Below are 18,410 nucleotides of genomic sequence, written 5' to 3' on the forward strand. Positions count from 1 at the left end.
TTCCAATATGTGGACAAAAGGCCACAAAGCAGTAATCTCCACTGGTTCTGACCCTCTTTGGTCTGACAACTATGAAGTAAAAACAAAAACCACCGTTTGCATAAACACCCAAATAAAAGGGTAGCTTTGAGACAAAAAGCACCCAAAAAGTTGAAGAACAGTAGACCTCAGACAATCACTGCCCTGGAGAAGTTCAGAAATCCTGTGGGCACCTGGAAACCCCAACCCCTGGGAGTAGGGCAACGTCCTGAATGGGCCCCTATTCTACCTCTAGAAGGAACTCCTTCAGCTGTGCTCTGATGCCCTTTTCTCTGCTTTCTGAAAGATTCTCCTTTTTATTCTCCTTGGTCACATCTGACCAGAGTGCTGGCAAGCATGTCCCTTCAGGAAGAAAGTGTACAGGGCCTCTGAAGCCTCTTTATCTGGTTGCGGAAGTTGAGCTGCTGGGATTGTTTCCATTTTCAAACCGTTCAAGATTTTTCAGGGATGGGGGCAGAGGGTGTGAATCAAATTCATGGTTTCTTTGGCAATACAGTTCCCTCAGAAGCCTATTTCTGGGGTATTTGCTTTTGATCAGATTCATAGGCAATGAGTGTACACAAAGTTCTTTCCTAAACATAGTTGTGCCTTCTAGATAGACAACCCATTCATTGCCTCCTCCTCTCTGCCTGATTTTCCCCCCAGGTCAACAACCACCACACTGAGTTTGGTTATCATGTGGGGATGTGGCCATCATGCCCAAGACACTTTATCGAGAAGTTTTACTGTAAGTTTATGTCTCTTCCCTTTTGTGCTTTACAAGAAGACGATTTTGGGGACCCAAATTTCTGTATCCCCTTATTCCCTTTGATTTCTCCTTTAACACTAGCCAATTATTCCCAAAGACTATATCACTCATGATACCTTGCCAAATGAATCTCAGTGGCTGACTCCCCCAAACACTTTCTTTGCGACCAGCTCTCCTTGGGCTGCTAGCTCTGACATCCCAGCAAGTGATAGGTTTTATCAAATGTTTGCTGCCACATAACTTGGGTCCCCATTTCTTAATTTCTGGCATTAGTTCTTTTGCTAATCACCAAGCCATGAACCAAATGCCACATAGTTTTAACTTTCTGTGACATCAGTACCCACTTTCTATGAGAGTGAGAATGCAACACTAGTTGCTACAAAGACAAACTCTAAATCCCCATGACTCAACTTAATAATTCTTTATTTCTTGCTCATGTCACAGTCCAATGCAAATCAGGTGGCTCTTTACCTCATAGAGAGCCATCTGGAACACAAGGCCTCAAAGTGACCACAGAAGGAAAAGAAAGAACAGAAGGTCGTTCTGGTATTTTTTTTTTTTATTTTACATTTGTTTTTATTTAAGTTCGATTTGCAAACACATAGTATAACCCCCAGTGCTCATCCCATCAAGTGACCATTCACTGCCCATCACCCAGTTACCCTATCCTGAACCCACCTCCCCTTCTTTTTTCTTAATAATAAATTTATTTTTTATTGGTGTTCAATTTGCCAATTTGCCAACATACAGAATAACACCCAGTGCTCATCCCGTCAAGTGCCCCCCCTCAGTGCCCATCACTTATTGACCCCCACCCCCCGCCCTCCTCCCCTTCCACCACCCCTAGTTCGTTTCCCAGAGTTAGGACTCTTTATGTTCTGTCTCCCTTTCTGATATTTCATTCTGGTATTTTTATATCCAGACCTGCTGGGCCTAGACCTGATTTTGGGGTGGGGACGTTACATCACTTCTTCCCATGTTGCATTGGCCAGAATTCAATCATAGGGCTCCCATATAACTACAAGGGATGCTGGGATATGTAGTCTTCCTATGTGCTGGGAAGAGGGCACACATAGCACTGTTTCCCACACAATGTGTCCTCTGATTTCTTGGTGCTTTGCCTCCACCCCTCCCACGTTAAGAAGGGCTATATAGAGAGGTAAAATTTTGAGGACCTTACATGTCTGAAAATTTATTTATTCTTGTCTCACATTCATAAATAGAATGTCTGGGTACAAAATTTTTTATTGGAAATTTTTATTTCCTTCAGAATTTTGTAGCTATTTCTCCAGTATGTTCTAGCTTCCAGTGTTCCTGTTCCTTTTGAGAAGGATCTGGTCATTGTGATTCGTTTGCATGGGATGTGCTTTTCATTGGAGTGGGGAGGGGCTTGTTATTATCTCTCTCTCTCTCTGTGTCTCTCTCTCCCCTCTCTCTTTCTCTGTGTGTGTGTGTGTGTGTGTGTGTGTGTGTGTGTGTGTCTCCCTAGAAATTTGTAGAATTTTCTCCTTGGTTCTCCAGTGATTTCAGATAAATTACACATGGGTTGCTCAGCATGGATCTAATATTCATATTTCTGGACACTGAGCATTTCAGTCTGAAAACTCATGTCTTTCCATTTGGGGAACTTTTATTGACATTATTTAGTGGATTATATTCTATCACTCTATTATTGTCCTTTTTGAATGCCTATATTCAGATATTAGACCATCTGAGCTAGTTTTATTATTTTATTTTCTCTCCTAATTTTCATATTCTTGCCATTTTGTTCTACTCTTTGAAGCAATTTTTCAATGTTCTCTTCTGGCCCTTTATGGATTTTCTTTTTTAGCATCAAGTTTTTAATTTTCAGAAACCTTCCCATATTCTCAGAATACTATTTTATGGCAGCCTGTTCTTCATGCATGAGTGCTAGATCTTTTCTGAAAACTTTCTTTGAGGCTATTACTCATTTGAAGTTTTTTTCACACACAGTTTCCTCCAGAATGCTTTTATTTTATTGCTTTTATCATTACAAGTCTTCAGACTTCTGCTAATTGTTGTGTGCCTATTCCCATAGACTAGAAGCTCTGTGCCGATTAAGGGGGCATATTTACTGTGAAGATCCCACTGAATTTTCCAGATATCTTCCAATTTTCTGCTTGGATGCCAGTATTCCTAAACAGAATGGACAAAGATGGCTGGAAGTAGAAGTGCGGTCTCTGTTTCCACAGACATATTTTGGTTAAACCTCTGTATTTTCAATTTGGTACCCTGCCTTCAATTATGTCTGGCTGTTCCTGGTCCACAGACTCTTTTATCCCCTTTACAAATAATAAATTTAGTTTCTTTCCTGGGTGAGGGAAGAGTGATTACCCCAAAAGTATGGAAGAGTGAGAATCTAGGAATCTCATCACTTCTTAAACAGCATTCAACCCTTCTTTTTTATGGGAAATGCACACTTCCAGAGGTCCCTGAACTACCACCCTCCTCCCAATTTAAGAGTTTTTTGAGGACTTTTGTAGTTAAACCAGTCTCTTTCTCTACTGGTGTCTGATCAGTCAGTTACTGCTTATCTGTTTTGTTTTCCAGTTTCAGAAATCTTGTTACTGTGGGTGAGTTAACTGAGCAGAGCCCCTTCCATCCCAAGGAGGCAAAGATGCTTTAAAGCAAGAGGTATGCCCACCCAGGGTCTTTACCATTCCCCTTTGAGATCACACTCTTGGTATATGGGACCCCCACATTCCCTTTCCAAGTAGTCTACAGGACATGCGTAGGGCCTGCCAGAGTTTCTTCCTCAGTCAGTCCAGCAGGCTGAACTTCAAATGTGTATACCCTACCTCTAAGGGGTGATCAAGAAGGACTCCATGCAAGGACTGAGAATGGTGCAGGACGTGTGTTGCCATGCTCATGCCTGTGCATGTGCACCACTGCCTCTTCCCAAAGCCAGTTACAGCTTTGACAAAAGTAAAATGAATTTTTACTTGCACTATCTGCAGTTATTTGGTATTAATACGCACATATATGTTCAATGTTGTCATTATGAGAGTGCATTTGTCAAGGCCAGAGGATAAACTCTAACAGTTTGTTAGCTTGATTTATAACTTTTAAATATTTAAATATATGGTATAGCCCTCCATGTTCTTTCTTAGGAGCTCTGCATATATTAGAGGCGGCATATTCCCCATATTTACAGATTTATGCCCTTAAATGTCACATGACTAAGTTTCTAAAGCTGTTTCAGGAGGGACCAACATTAGACATGTATGTCCAATCCACCATCTTGAACAAAAACTGTACCCCTATTTGCTTCCCTACTTCAGACATTTCCCTGGTGCCTGATGCTCCCACATCGACTATAGCTCCTCCCCTCTGCTTTTGGAGATTTCTTTTTTTGTCCTTCTCAGCATCACTGCTGCTCACTGAGGTATGACCTAAGAAAGAGGTTCACAGGGAATATTTATTCTTGTCCTTCTGTACAAGAATTCTTCTACAGTTTTTCCCCTTACACATATTTTCCCCTCAGGTCAATTCAATTTCTTATGAAGCTTTTGAGGTCTTTTAATTTATTTTCACTGTATCTTATCATCCCACCTCATTCATCCTTGAGTCCCATAAAACGTTCAGCATAATTCCTAGCTCAGAGTAGAAACCTAATGAATATTTGTTCAGTGGCATTGCACTGAATTAATTGTAAGCTCTTAAAATCTATGCCAAAGAGTGTTATTTTGAGATGTCACTAAATGCCTTCTCTTTGCGGACAGAAAACAGGTAACACTGTAACCAGACTATTTAGAGCATGATTATATTTATGTGTTTCCTGCCAAAGGAGTGGTTAATTGTACTGATTGGTTATTTCATAACTGTATAGGATGGCCTCAAAAGTATCTAATCCAAAAACCTAAAGTTCTGTCTCTCCACGGACTTATGATTCCCGGCAATAAAGACCATCCCAATAGAAAAATTTCTGAAGTTCTCCAAACATTTCCTTCTGTATGTATCCCTGCATACCACTACTCTGATGGAAGTGACATCAAGGCATACTGTCTACCTCAGGCATGGGCTAGTGGGAACGAAGAAGCCTAGCATAATGAAAATGAAAAGAACTGAGTGATTGTAGGAGTCAAGAGACCTCTAACAAGAGATGAGAAGCCACAGCCAGCAGCTAAGACAGTCCTCAGAAGGACATAATGAATCCAGGGAATATTTTAACTAGCTATAAATCCTGTTGGGAAGAAGCTCCCAGAGAGCATGACAATTGGCATTTGGAAAGCCAACAGTACAGTGAATCCAGGTGGTCTATTATTTAAAGTGGACTATCCCAGTGAGTGTCTGAGGACATGCCAGTCAAGTGTCTGGCCTCTCAGAAGAACAAAAATATCTAAGAAAATTGTCAGCTGACCAAGCAAGCTTCAGAGTAGGGGCAAGATTTTGATTCCAACAAAGAGATGTGGGGAGTTCATCATGAATCCAGGTTGGCAGCTATCTTCAATGACCCCTGGTTTCTTGGCCATCTCTGCTCAAAAGATCTCACTAAGGCCATGTGTTTTGACTTCCCCCTCATTGTTAAAAACAAAAGTAATAGCCCTAAGTCCCTGCCTTTGAAAGTAAGGGAATTGTATTAAATTAGGCCAAACAAGGGTCACTTTTTGTAGGAACTTTCATAATCAATTGAAGTCAAATCTAGGGATCAGTTGGCCAACCCAGCCTCTTACAACCAAGGTTGAGTTTTCTGCAGAGTAAGGAAAAAAACAGCTGAATCCTCAGTCAAGAAACTCCAATTACAAAAAAACTAAGTTTTTATCCTATGGTTCCTATAAACCCAGAGACTTCCCATCAAGATGCCCAATGACCTTCATCCACTGTCTTTACTAGGCACACATTGCTGTGGTTCCTCCAATTGCTAACTTTTTCTGCTTTGGGAATCCAGGAGCAAATTTCCCATGCTTTTTCCATACCACCAAAAAAAAAGTTTAATTCAACTTAAGAGTAATTTAAAATATTGTGTTAATAATAATGAGAAATCTGACTAGGTCCAGAAGGAAAAAAATGAAATGAACAAAAGTCAGATTTTAGGGGTTGAGTTTGAAATTAAGGAAAAGATCCTTTAAACTAGAAGTTGGGTATTAGGAGCTGGCCTCTTCCAAAACAAAAGCCAACAGAAGCACAGCTTCCAAAAAGGCTCTAATGTCCTCTGTGTAATAGCGCCCTCTGGCTTTAAATTACTTGGCAATAAAAAAAAAAAAATTACTTGGCCATGTATTCGGCTTTGAGCCTTGGGCTTTGTTCAAAGTCCATGGCTGAGCTGTAAAGAGAACCCAGGATCCCTCACATCTGAAACCCTGACCATCTGTTGCTCTTGTATCTGCTTCTGCAAAGAGGAAATATGAATCAAGCAATGCTTTGTCATCTGTGGAAGAAACAACTCCAGTAAGTGCTTGGGGACCTTTGCAATGCCTCACTAGTCTCTGGAAAATATGCTCTTGAGACTTTAACATATAGCCCCCAGCATACACCAAAGAAAATGGTCTTCAGGTTGAGATATGGTCAACTAGAACAAGTTGTAGGAAAGGAAGAGACCCATCCAAGACCATTAGCATAAATGATTATTGATCTGTCATTCATAGACGAAGCCGTTGAGGCTTCCTTATTTCTTGTTTGTGCTTAATTCTAAGACTCCTAAAGGAACCTCTAAGAAGAAAGAAAATGCTTTCGAGCAAATGAGACAAAATCTTGCCTATGTTTGACTCTTCATATGAATACAGATAATAAAAGAGTTTTCTACATTCTTCTCAGGGGTTTTAAGTGAAAGATGTCAGAAAAATTCCCAAAGGCATCATTGGCTTATGGCTTTCCATAAGAACTCAATTTGACCTTTTTAACTCTTCAAAGTTAGTCCTTTCTGTAGAGAAACTAGGCTCAGCAAGAATTATATTATTCACCCCAATAGGAAGGAAGGAAACCATGTAGGTCCATGGAGTGGGGCTAAAACTATCTTGGGGAAAAAATCCAGCCAGAGCCCAAAGAGTCTTCTCCTGGCTTTGGAAAAGACAGAATGGTCTGGGATGGATCTTCCCCATGGTAATTTTTCCTTGGATAACATTATGCTTTTGTTGCCCTCAGGTGACTTCTTGCCTTCCCTTCAATATCCAGTGTGGAGATAAACATTTTGTTCCTGAAACTAACACTATCTTGGTAGATCTTTAGAATAAAGCCAATGTTACTCAGAAAACTAAGATTTTCATGAGGCTTGTACACGGTTTGACTGGGTACGATATAATCAAAAAACAGTTTTTTTTCTCCTGCCAATGCTTGGGGCAGATTCTATCATTCTCAAGTCAATTTCAGCCATTAAACAACAGCCCTGTCTTCAGGAACTAATACACCCGGTCCAGACCATTCTAAATCAAAACTTTAACCTGATCCAATTAATACTTCTTTCTCCACCAAGCTGAGGTTTGATTTCAGGTTTGAGAATCAGCATCTTGGGAAGTGGTTATTATCTGGCTTTCTCTGTTTGCAATACATCCTATTCCACCTCACTCAGCCCAATGCCTGTTTCTGGGTTCTCCAGGTACAAGAGGGATGAAAGGGAAAAGGTAAAAAAAAAAAAAAAAATTACTTAATTGGTGCTGTTTTCAGTGCTCTCCTGGCTCTTAAAGTGCCTCCATCATATAAATACTGGTTTTATTTTATGGGCAACAGTTATGGCCATGTTGAAGACCACCCAGGAGACCAGCTTGTGACACCATCCCCACAACCCAAACAGTTATTCCCCTGGGTGAGCTCCCATGACCCCTGCCCCATCAGCTCCTGCCCTGGCAGTATTGCCTCTGAGGTCCCCTTACCACTACAGATAGCCTCCTTAGACATCCATCCTTTTAAGACAGCTTGGGCCTGGATCCTTTTACACATTTGCCTGATGCCTTGGGGATGCACTCTTATCCCTTAAAAACTACAAATATAGCCTACTCAGCCACCGAACTTGGCCTTCTCGACCCTAGTGCTGTGAGCTGCCCCAGCCAACTCCTCACCTTTAGACTTCTTCAGGACAGGTGTCAAGCTTTCTAGAGAACTCTGTGCTCCTATAGGAAAGCTAATGAGTTTCTGATCCCTGGCTGGCATTCAGCCAGGAAATGTGACATGGTCCCCCCTTCTAGCAGACAACACCAAAGTCTGTGCAAAGTTCTGGTGGTTTTATGGGACCCTCCTTCATTTGGCTAAAGAATGAGAGAAATACCCTCTTCTCTCTTCTTTTCCATTCTCCAAGGAGAAAACCCATAGCAGCTTTACCCCTACAAATTCCCTTCAAAATAGTTCATTCAATAAATACCAATCTTCCAACTTATAAGAAAGAATTTGGATAATGGGTGCAGATGTTCAAAGGACAGTCTTGTTTCTCTTGGTAAATTCTGAATAAATGTGGAGTTATTTATTTCACCCACTGCCCCCAAACTTTAAGGCTTTAGTTGAAATTCCTGTACAGAGAGAAAATCTCTTTTCATAGGCCTTTTACACAGATTCCACCTCTTGGTGAATGAGGTAGGTCTACCTCTACCAAGATAAAAAAAAAAAAAGTCACAAGATGGATGAGGTGACAGGGTGAGGTGTCTGCTTCAAACACTCACCTCCCCATCTCACCTCCCATCTACTAGACTTGTCTTGGGCTAATGCCAAGGGGTCCTTAGCACTGACCCTCTGCTCAGAGTCATGAGTCCAGCCCCAGCCCTATGTACTTTGACCTCTCTACAGGAGGGTGACTATCTTTTCCCCAAAGGAACACCAACCAAATTTTCAAGAGGCTTTCAGACAACTGTATGAGTCTTCAAGACTTTACTTCCATAAAGCACCATATTAATGAAAACTGGCTACATACATGAAAAAAAAATGAAAATCTGTAACCAGTAGCATATGTTAGCTCATTAAACATGAAATTTTTCTTCTAACCCCAAAGAACATCATCAGAAGTAGTCAACCTAAGACATACCAAAAGGTAAGCGATAAAAGGGAACTTAATGAATAGCATCCACTCTCAGTTACCCCCTTGTGATTTATTGAGAGGAAAACATTCATTTCATCCAGGCTCAGTTTAGAGGTGGCTCACCTACCCCTTGTGTTGGTGTGACATCAAGGAATAAAATCTGGGGAGATATCACTGCCCAAAAGAGAAGTAGATGGTTAATCTACTCCAGGAAAAAGCCACATAGTGCATCCTAAAGCCAAACACAGATTGTTTCCAGAAATTCTATTACATTATCTATGGGTAACATGGTGAATCTAATAGGAAAAACCCAAATATGCACATGCTTGAATTTTCTCACACATCAGGCTATTGAAAGTAGACTAACAATGATACTTCATAACCACAACATAAGGCAAGTCCCATCTTCTCTTTTCCTAGTCCCGCATAGACAAAACATATGAATCACAAACTGGGGTCCATTCTGAACACTCAGACAAGTAATGGGGGCCATGAGAAGGATGTGATGAGCAGGAGGGAGACAGCTGAGCCTCAGTCTGGGCCTAAGGGTGACATATTCCAGCTTGAGCCAGCTCCCTAGTATTGTTATCAGAAAGGAGGACCAGCTGAGATGGCAGGACACTCAGGCTGTGCCTACCACCACCCAGTGCCTCCAAGGAGGGCAGCTCCACCCTGACTGACTAGTGACCACTTGATGCAAGCCATTCACATTCCAGCTCCATTCATTGGCTCACCTGGGCACTCTCCTGGCCTCACTGTTCCCCAGCTCTGGAAACTTGGCCTGGTCTCCCTTTCCAGGCCACTCTTGGTTCCCTGTGTTTCATGTGTCAATGTGCTTTACACATATGGACCTTTTAAGAAAGGTTTTTAAATACTCAAATTTATGGTGCCCAGTTTGGCTGGTCCAGTCAATTCCCCCCTCAACATCCTATCCTGCTCTCATTGAGTGCTATCAGAACTGGGACTGTTCCCATCTGAGAGTGTCACCTCTGACCCATCCACATCCTTTAAGATGCTATTCCTTCCACAATTCTGTTCTTAGCTAAGTGGAGCTGATGTCCAAAATATTTAACAACTGGTACTTGATATGGGCACCAACCAATCAGAACGGATTCCAACGGTAAACAATCAGTGTGGAAGTGCTGGTGGCACTTACTGAGAAGGACAAAGAAACGCAGGCCTCATTTGGGGACTAATGGCTTTCCTTCTGCTATTAGCTCTGGTGTTCTTCAAGAGCCCTGTGACATTCTACAATTAAAGCCAGCTTGATCCATCTCATCGTTTATGAAGGTAAGAGCCTTGTCTGTGGAAACCAGGAGTCATACCTACATTTTTTGTTTTCTGGATTTTATGGTTGTTGGGACTTTTTTTTCTTTTTTTAACATTTAGGTAACATCTCCCCACAAATAAACATCTCCATACCTGAAAATTTCAACAAGTGAATTTTTCAGAAACAATTTCCCTTCCACAGGAGAAGCCCTTCCATGAACTGCTAGGAAGTTCCAAGGAAACTCATTACTCTGAGCTGGGGCTTCTTCTCCATTCAGGGGCTCAGAAAGAATGAAAATAGCCCTCACAAAGTGTCCTTTACCACCCCAGTGAGATTGTGCCAGCTGTTTTATTCCTCTCCAAATAAGACAGACCGACTGGCATCCACGAGAGAAACCACATTAAATAAAGATTCTCAAATATAAATTCTATTTTAGCAGGTGAAGTCATGATTAAGACACTAGCCATTTCCTGGAACTAAAAGCCCACCCAGAGGTGCTTGGGAGCCCAAAGTATCCTCAACACCAGCTGGCAATTAATCTCCAGGGAAAGCTCTTCTTCAAGTGTCTCTGTTACAGGCTAAATATACCTTAAATACAATTTTAAATATAGATGTCCTATCTATTCCTCACATTCCCTGGGGCTGCCAGCGTAAGACAGGGATCAATCCAGCGGCCCTTGGCATTACAGGATGTCCATAGAGAAAGCTTTATACCAATACTAATACTAACCATATTAGTTCATCAGTATCACACATCTGCTGAACTGGTCTGCACTCTGCATATTCAAAGAAAAAAAACACTAATTTCTCTTCCCTCAAAATAAAATTAATGAATTTCTTGAGTATTTTTTCTTACTATTGAATTGGAATCACAAAATGTGTTTTAAAACAGAGCTGCTGCAAAACAGCAATTATAAACCTCCCTGTTTTTCGCCATAATGTTTTACCACTTTTGAAGTTTGGGACTGAAATATTTATATAAATATATATTCAGCCTATGTAATCAAATAACCCAAAAGACCATGGTCTGCCAGTGGAAAGAAATTTATCCCTAGAGCTTATCAGAGCCCAAGAGCCTTTCTTGTTTAATTCAGCGTTTTGTGGGCATCTCTGCCATGTAGGGCCAATATCGTCTGAAAGGAAAGATTTGGGGTCAATTAAAGAATAAGGATAAAAGAACAATCATATGACAGAAGTATTGGACATGGTTTTGATTTCTTTAAAAATGCTCAACTGCATAACCTGTGGCCTGTAGGGAAATGACTGCAAGAAAACAGGAATGAAGCGAACCACCACAGGAGTCTCCAAACATGAAGAGAAATACTGTTGCATATCAGTTACATCTGAACCAATAGGCCAAATGTTTTTAGACTTCATGAACCAACAAGTTGTCTGTGCCTCAATGCTTAGAAAACATATCCATGGTTTTAAAAGAAGTGCTCTGGCCCTGAGTTTTAAATCTCACCCAAAAGGCAGTTATTATTCTTAAAATTCTCTTCCCTGGAAGTTACTCATGTAGGCCAGGTATATAATATTGTGCCAGGAATATCACTATCTCCCTCTAGAAAAGATTTAACTTTGGCTTTGAGACATACCACTGATGAAGCTATAAGCAAGAACACAGTGTGAATCAAGACAGATTTGGCCAAGCTGGGGTCCAGAACCACATGCTCCCAAGAGGGACGCGAGTATAGAGGCAGATCAAAGAGCATTTAGGACCAGAAACTGGAATTCAAAGATTTAGTTCTCTTAAGCCAAGGCTCTGGATCTAGGTCTCAGGCCACTGCCAGACTGCCACATGCATAAGGTACAGGTAGTAAAGAACTCCCTGAATGAGGTGGGTCTATGGGAATCTAGATTAAAAGGTACAGAGTTGTAGATTCAAAGATAGCCTCCTGGCTTCTGTCTCTCCAGGACGCATCCTGAGAAGGGTGCAGCAAGGGTCAGGGACATCCTGGGGTCAGATGGACAGAGGGTTTGCCCCCTATGCAAGTTTAATGGGATGAACCCTGACAAGTCTTCCTTCTGTCCCTGCTTGACTTTGTCATCAGTCTCTACAACAGCATAAAGCATGCATTTGTACATGTATTGTTTTTAGACGGCCCAATTCTCAACCAGAAAACCTCATAGCTTCACAGAACATTAGCGTAACGAATCTCTTAGTGCATCCAGACCCTCACACCAGTTCCCCATTTTCCCCAACACAGACGGGTCTATCCAAGGCCAGTACCTCACAGCCTAGACTAGCTCCAGACCAAGGCTGACCTGAGGAAAGAAATGGTTGAATCATTTCAGTCCTCCCCTCTTGCCCTTCTGACTTCACCCATCTGGCAGGGCTTAGCTTTAGATTTCTTGCCTCTCAAGTGACAGGGGAGTGGTGCCTATCCATGGTGGCAAGGTACAGCCCTGTGCCTGGGACCACTCTAGCTGACATCTCAACCTCCAAGCCCCAGGACTGTTTCCTGAGCTCCCACACATCCCCTCAGGGCATTTCAATTGTCCATTCTAATACCAGAGCAATCAGGGTTCTTGCAGAGTGGGGTTCCCAAACCCAGATCTGTGTGCCCTACATCATAAAACTGGGTTTCTGCCTTATACTCTGTATTCCAAGGTCCCTTTCTGGTTCTCCAGTCTGATTCTCTAGATTGGCTGTTCTGATTTTCCAATCCCCCAACTGACAGAAGCCCTAGCCCTAAACACAGTCAAGTCAGGATCGTAGGACCCGGCAGTGGGCTCCCTCTGCTGGAAAGTGGATCTCCACGCCATTCTCCTAGCATGCTCTGTTGGGCCAGATCCAGATCTAGAGCAGAAACCTCCTCTTTTGGATGCTTTTCCTGACTGTCCCCACCCCAGCAAGGCGAAGGGCTTTGCCCTAAGGTTGAAGAGCTCCCATGTAGTTTGTCTCTAGGATAGTGTGTTTGTATTCCATTGTAATTCTGCTTCAACTTGAGTGCCATCTCTAGTAGACCTCCTTATAGGCAGGGATAACATTTCAACCATTTCTATACAACTTCAGTGCAAATACAGTGCCTAGCACAGAGAAGAAACAAAATACATGTCAATTGAAAGAACTTTGGATGGATGAATGAGCTGTTTTATCGATTAATAGCCAGCCTACCTGTACTTCTCTATACACCCTGATATTCCATGACCTAGATCCACCTTCATGATGAGAGTTTGCTGGGCCTCTGAGGAAAGCTCTGCCCACCTAGCTGAACCTCAGCTGTGGGGATCTGTTGCTGAGCTTAGAACTCCAGAAACTATCCCACCCTACTGGTGATGTTGGTGATAAGATGTCCAGCACAACCCCAGCCCTTCTGACCACTCCCTACTTCGATCATGTTTCATAGAAAGCCAGTTGTCCAGTGGCACTAATTCTGACGTGTAACATAGCACCCTTTGAAGTGATGGTCTAAACTTGTGCCATTTTTGGAGTGGCATTGACACATGTCTCCTTAAATAATATTCCAATGGTAATGACTCATGTTTCGCAAGCAACAAAGTTCACAGCCTATGGAAAAGAAAAGAGGAAGAACAAGGAAGGGCATTTTATAATTTATCCAAACAGTAAGTACCAAAAATCTTTTAAAGTTCTTAATCACTGAACACCAACAACATATAGAGAACTTGCATTTAACCGTGAGTGTAAACAGGTTTTGGAGTATTGTGTGTAGTTTGTCCCAGTACCTTATGAGAGTAAACAGGGAACTGAGTTCAGGAGAGTCTATTTCACAGGGAGGAGATCTGGAGGGGCACCAGGACCAGGGCATGGGACTCCACAATGCTGGACTTTCCAGAACAGTCCTGATTTCAAATATTCCGTCCCGTTGTACAGCCAAACAATATTTCAACACTTTCTCATCCAAACTGCATCTCCTGGACCATCTCTTACACATGAGAGTCCCTGTGTCCTGATTTGAGGGGTGGAAAAAAATGGCACCCATTGATAGTTCCCAGTAGAGATAGCCTCTAACTTGGGCCTTTTATAGCTATATCTGCACTCTCTGTGTAAAGTCCTTCATTAGATAGATCAGAGGGGAGCTTCTCAAGCTTCTCTGAGAATCCTCAGAGAGTCTATATAGATAACACCCACTCCCTGGCAGGAGTGAGAAGAGTATTAAAGCAGAAGGCTCTGAGAGCATCCTCACCAGCAGAAGGTGGGCAGAGCATATATGCAATGGCACAAGGTTTGTCTGATGGGGCAAGAAACTGGAAGAGATTCCAGGCATTGGAAAACTGCAGTCACTGACATCTCAAATGGAGTTTCCCTATAGGATCATAAAAAGCCTCTTTTTGATAAATTGAGATCAAATTATTTCTTTGAGGGGGGGAAGAGATCAAATTATTTCAAGTGTGAAGTACTAAACTGTCTAACTGAATGTATCCATAGAGTTCCTGAATTGGTTCCTCCCGACACCCAGGACACTGTAGGAGGTGATCCTCTTACTGACCGCTCACCAAAGTCCTTACTCTTGGCATTATCTGGTTATCATAGTCCATCTTTCCTAGTCATGAATTTGGTACATTTATTGTCCTGGGTCTAAGTGTTGTAACATTTTTGGAGGTATTCCTCTCAGCTTTGTCTTCCCTAACTCATGCAGCAGCCCAGGGCCAGGTAAGAGGTAATTCATCTTCAATCCATTTTATCAGAGTTTCCCTTGCTGGTGCATTCATACCAGGCACTACTACCCAGGATTCTCCAATTCCCTTCATCATGCGGCTAGTACATCTCCATCTCTAGCATCCAATAGGTATTTCAGATGTGAGTAGCTGTTAAAGACATCCAGCCAACCATTGTCCTACACCACAGTTGCAGTGGGCAGATGGCATGTTTTCTGGGGGAATAAATAGGCTCTTGATACATGCCCCAAAAAGAACAAAACCAGTTTTCCATGAATGGGAAGCTCACAGTGCACAGCATTCCTCCTCTCTGAACATCCCCTAAGACATAAGTTCAATAACATCAATGTTCCTGGCATCACTTTGGTACCTAGCCAATACCTTAAAGGAGGATTTCAACACAACCTCTGGTGTGCAAAAAAAAAAAAAAGTAAAAGGCAATGACTCTCAAATCAGTATCCATGGGTTGGCATCAAGGGAACCATAAACATACTGAAATTGTATGCAATGTTTTTCCTTCTTTCTGAAAAGAAAAAAAAAACTATTTTCATCAATGTTCATAGAGATCCCAAGGGATGTTAAATTCTACTACTATAAGGGAGATTTCAGAGTCACCCTCTAGTTTTCCATAGAAAATGTAAAATACACCATTTTCTTGTGCCAAAATCGGAAAAATCACTGGCAGGAGCCGTTTAAGATAACCAAGAACATAACCCCATAGCCTTCCAGTTCTGTCAACCTCCCCCCCCTTCACAGGCAATTGCCCCATCTTCCCCTGGGTACCTCTGTGGCTGACTTATCCAGCTCCTGCTCACTGCCCACACATTTTGATGACCCTGCTTGGGGTCCCAGGGTTCATCACTGGAGAACCATCTGTCCCCATGGACACCATGGCCAGCTTTGGTACCTACTTCTATCAGGAAAGGCACAGACCAGAAGAGCTGTTTCTTGGTATCTCCATTTTCCACCTCCAGTACACTTTTTCATCAGGGAATCTAGGAAATTTCTATTGAATGCCACTAGGAGGGATTCAAAAGTTGGGAAAGGGGTGTCTCCCTTGTCCCATTGATGTAACTAAATGTTCCTATATATTCCTTGGCAGATGCATGTAGAAGACTATTGCAAACAAGAGTATTCCACTAGTGATTCGTCATCCAGGACCACTCTTCTGCTTCATCCTATTAAGATCTGACTATGTATTTTCCCCCTTCTTCCTTTGGCTTCCTTTGGCTCTTGATTTCAGCCAAGTTCCAGATGAATCACCTTCTCTGGCTTAATGACATATTCAGTTCTTGCTTCACACGTTACCTCAGTCCTTGCCCTTGTTAAAAATACTCTAACTTTGGCCATGGAGAGCATCCCCCCCGCCCCCACTGTCCCGAGGTCTAACTAATAAACTCCCTCACTTTCCACCTCTCACATCCTCAGTCTGCCCATGAAAGTTTCTAGAAGAGTTATCATATTTATAAGTTTTTCAGATGCTTGGATTATTTCAGGGCAAAGAAGGGCATTTTGGCCATCACTTCAGGCAATAAATGTTCCCCCGTTTTGCTATTTGAAATTTCTGAAACCAAAGAAACTGAGTATTGTGCTGAAACAATTTTCTTTTTTCTCGATGGAAGATGAAGGCCTGGCCCTCATAGAGCAAATGTTCAGATGCTCCTTGCCATCTTGAGGAAAGCAATAACCAAGGAGGGCCTTCCCCTTCCCTTGCATTCTCCACATCCAGCAAGCTGGACCTCACCCTGACAATTGCTTCTTTTCCACTTGGCCTTAGTGGCTCAGGATGGCCTGCAGGACACCTATTGTGAGATATTTTCTGGACTTGCTGCTTTATCTTACAGGACTACTTCCTCCTGTGGAGCAAGAAGGATGCTGTAGCCCCTGGAACACTGTCCCTGGTCCGGATCTGCATATTCCCTTGAGGACCTCACGGTCTTTCTTTCCTTCTCGGAAACCATCCATGAACAGATCCATCTGGATGTGAGTTCCCTGATTAACTAGGGACTGTTGTTGGTAATTGGACAGGATGGACTTGGGTCCATCACAGGGCTCACCCATCTCATGGAGTGATGAGGTTGTTTCCCCAGGAAGGCAGATATCACATGATACCTGTCAGCACGCCCCAACTCTTTCCAGAAGGCATCCTGTCACCCAACTTCCCCTCTCTTTCTAGTCTCTTTGTTTCAGTTCTCTTTTGCTCCTTGCCCTCCCCATCTCTTCAATCAAAATCCAAGTACACACCCAGAAAGACTGAGAAGGAAAAGGGGTAATGCTTGGTGAGGAAAAGAGAGTAGAAGAGATGACACATTCTAACTCTTTATTCCACCACTGAAAACACTGGTCCTCTCCAGTGAGTAGCACACTCAACCACCAAGCTACCGGCCTCTGAGATTTTATAGAATGAAGGTGACAAAGATCTGTGTGAAACAAACCCTCAGACCTGATTATGTCTTCACCTTTGGATCATGGCAGTGCTCACCTTTCACTCAACAACAAAGTCATGCACCATCTACTTTCTACCTTTGTCAAGGAGGCAGAAAGGGAGGGAAGAATGAGCATCCAGAACTGCAGGACCTAAGGATGGTGTCTGGCTGTGCCAAGTCTGAGTCAATGCACTGCAGATTCTCCATTTTGGACTGGCACAGCCAGAGCATGACAACAACCACTGTCCCTTCCAGAGCTTTCACAAGCCCCATGGGCCTCCACATGTATTGAAACATAACTTCTAAAGTTATTTGAACCCAAACTTACACAAATATTAATTGATACAGCACTCTCCAGGTATCTGGCCTGTGCCTTAGAGCTCTGATTTTTCATGGGTGGGAAAGCTTGGGTCCCAAAAGCCAAGCGTTTCCTCAAAGGCAACAGAGCCCTTCTTCACCCAAAGACCACTCGAAACCCAAACAGCCTTCACTAGTCCATGCTAGTGGATGCTTTTGTTTATTCATCATAAACCTAAATAGCTGGTTTCTGAAGGAGAACACTGCAAGGAAAGTCTGTGCAAGGTGATTGAAACAGGAGTGTTTTATAAGAATTGGGGCTTTTAAGGGGGCCTGGAAAAGAATCAAGAGACAGGACACCAATGTCCTTAAAACAGTCTGTGAACCACCAGGAATTCAATCCTTGTAGTTATTTCTCAGGAAAGGAAACCATGTATATGGTTCAATGAACTGATAATCAACAAATACTGTGTGTGATACTTGCCACAGAGACAGGGGGCAGAATCTCTAGCTCAGCCCTGGGTTTGATTTTTAGCCATTTGTTCTGCAGGTAGAGTTGAGCAGACGAAAACCCTGTCCCCTTCCCATGGTTCTGTTTGTCAATGCTACTACACAAAAAGACAATCGGGCTCATTCTTGATGTTGGCCTCTCCAGGTCAATGCACGGTAGTCTTCAGGCAGGGATAATCATTGTCTCTACAAGCTAGACATCTTGCTAAACTAAACCAAATCCTGTTTGGGTGGCAAATTGAGCAGCCTGTTTACCCTGGAAGGGTAGGTAGGAAGAAGAGAGGGAGGGAGGAAGGTAGGAGGACCTGTCTTGCATGTGGTAGATTTCATAGATGATGAAATAGGAGGAAAAGTAAGGCTACTGCTACTGCAGAGGAAGGCTGGCCATAGATGCAGAAATGGACCAGGCCATAAAGAAGAAAAACAAAGCCAAAACTCCTTGGCCCTTTGCTTTATTCCCCTTTATCCAAGGGGGAGTTCTCTGCTGCCGAGGCCCTGCCTTCAGGGAGAACATAGTTCATGTCAAAAGGCATCTCAATG

General features: G+C 42.6%; 1 long non-coding RNA gene across 1 annotated transcript in view; it reads right to left on the reverse strand.

Annotated features, from left to right (window-relative positions):
- Positions 1-1,619: 1,619 nt before the first annotated feature.
- Positions 1,620-18,410, reverse strand: part of LOC112657421 (uncharacterized) — a 29,021-nt gene continuing 12,230 nt past the window's right edge. The window contains exon 3 of the long non-coding RNA XR_007412484.1: positions 1,620-13,528. This is a non-coding gene — a long non-coding RNA (uncharacterized LOC112657421). The remainder of the gene's footprint in view (positions 13,529-18,410) is intronic.

Source organism: Canis lupus, chromosome 8 (genome assembly GCF_003254725.2).
Source record: "Canis lupus dingo isolate Sandy chromosome 8, ASM325472v2, whole genome shotgun sequence".
Classification (NCBI taxonomy): domain Eukaryota; kingdom Metazoa; phylum Chordata; class Mammalia; order Carnivora; family Canidae; genus Canis; species Canis lupus.